Source organism: Anneissia japonica, unplaced genomic scaffold (assembly GCF_011630105.1).
Source record: "Anneissia japonica isolate Jap-2015-1 unplaced genomic scaffold, ASM1163010v1 scaffold287861_len940595_cov192, whole genome shotgun sequence".
NCBI classification, from domain to species: Eukaryota; Metazoa; Echinodermata; class Crinoidea; order Comatulida; family Comatulidae; genus Anneissia; species Anneissia japonica.
The window spans coordinates 447,225-449,458 of record NW_022733264.1 but is presented as its reverse complement, the minus strand read 5'-3'; the positions used below and the strand labels follow the sequence as shown (position 1 = coordinate 449,458).

The 2,234-nt window shown below is 33.3% G+C and overlaps 1 protein-coding gene across 1 annotated transcript in view; it reads left to right on the top strand.

Annotated features, from left to right (window-relative positions):
- LOC117116155 (serine-enriched protein-like) overlaps positions 1–2,234 on the top strand; it is a 19,146-nt gene that overhangs the window by 3,763 nt on the left and 13,149 nt on the right. The gene's annotated exons all lie outside the window — the stretch shown is intronic.

The following is a 2,234-nucleotide window of genomic DNA, read 5'->3' as shown; positions in this document are numbered from 1 at the left end:
ATTATGTTGAATACCGGTATTTGCATCTCTTATTTGCATTTTATAGATATATTCTACCTGTTTGTATTTCAGGGGGAAATTATTATGGAAAAAAATAATTAATCTGATTAAAATAGTGAATTAAATTCCTAATCGGATTGCAGTAGTGTGACTGCGCAGGACGCTTAATGCACATATACAATGCAATATACAATTAATCGTTAACGATTATACTTTGAATATCAGTTACGATGTATGTAGGTCCTTTTAAAATTCGTATCATTTGGCATACGTTGAAAGATATGACTAAAGTTAAAATTTGTAATATTGCCTAGCTTGTACGTCCGACCCCGCCCAGTTTTGTCCATATTATTATTTATTAATTGATATTAAAACACATACTAGGCATATGATTGGTTATTTGATGTTTCGTATTCTGTGTGTTATGATAGTGCAGGTCTACGTTATAGTAAAAACAACAGCTCCCGGAGGTAATATCATTTCATAATATTAAATTTATCGATTGTGTTCGTAATGTTTTAGCTGTATACATAAGCATAATGATTTCACAGATATATAATCCTATAGCTACATACACGGTGAGCATAATGATATTAACAACTCTGCCGCAAAGCTGATGTATAGCTCTTACTGGCTTATGCAGTGGCGTAGCCAGAATATTTCTGTAGGGAGGTGGGGGAGCCAGTGTGGGTCCATGATATTATGTGGGGTACAAGTGTTCTGATCGAAGCGAGGAACCAAATGCTGGGGTCTTATGTGACCTCAGCCCGTTTGCTCTCAAATAATAATCAAGTGAAATTTCTATGGAATCAAAATGAACATCATATTGTTTTATAGCAGTTTATTCATTCTACAGAACATTTTAAACCAATGAAACTATTGTATTTTGTATCTTAATACGAATTACAGTTAAATTTTAGGAACATGAATAACTGGGAACGGGATTGTACTTTAGCCATTGTGTTGCAACAAGAAAAGTGTGTAGAGAATACTGTGAGTTTGTAAAAATGTCTACGCGTACGTGTAGGCCTACTGTACTGTGAACTAAAACTACACAATATAAATTAAACATCCATTGAGTGATTTTAGAAGAACAACAGCGAAGCGAACATTCTCGGTGGAATGGAAGTCGCCCGTAGTTTTGCAAGTCAACTACAAACTGGTTAAGCTTAATTCGAGCAACCATCGAGTAGAAATGTCAATGAACCTCATTAGCCACCTCAGGGGCTGTCTCTTATACACATCTAGATGTGTATAAGAGACAGGTATTTGTATGGCGCCACTGGGCTTATGGGTTATATATATAATTGTAGATTAATAATAACATATGCCTACATTTCATCAACTTGTGCACCTATTTCCCATGATAGTTTGTCACGTTAGGCCTACTATGCGTTAGTGATAATAGAGATAATATTTTGTCAGTTAAATATACCCCCGTTGCACATGAGAGACAATGAACATATGCATGCCTAGGAATGAAGTACGGTAGAAATATACATGAAGAGCAGTATTTATTATTTAGCTTAATGAAAGAACAATTATATTTTAATTAAATTAAAACTATTTAACACGTATGCGGTGAGTGTAGAATGTAAGCACATTATGAATTCATTAAACAAATGTTAATGTGTAAATATTGACTATCATAAACTTAAAAACTATTTTGAAACGAAACAACAAACAGGTATCCGTATGGTCTGGACTGGGTCTACAGTTTTGTAAGTTTCTGCATTAAAAAGAAACGCTTTTTCAACTAAATATGACTGCATTGTAATTTGTTGAGAAGACAATCCTCACTAGGTTCAAATGATTCTAATTAATATTCATTATTAATCAGGTTGAGTATAGTTAAATAGAATAATGAAACTGTGAGAAAAATCAAACCCAACAAATTCCAATATTTGAAGTATTGTGGGAATCATAGTGTATTGATGAATGTAAGAATTCCTCATTTAACCGAAAAAACGTTTTGCTTTGGAACCGAGAAATGATGTTTGAAATTTCGTCAAAAGAAAGAAAGCAGCACGAGTTACAAGTATAGAATTGAAACCTAATGAAGCAGATACTGTGTAAATAATGTCTTCAGAGTTTCTTATTCCTATACAAACGTAAGTTTTGTGTTTTGTTTGAACTAATTCAGTGATGAAGTAACAAAACAGAGAGAACGAAAGTCTACTTATTTTTTCAAGCTCCATTGGGAAGTAGCAATTGTTCGTCCATTAATCTCAAAA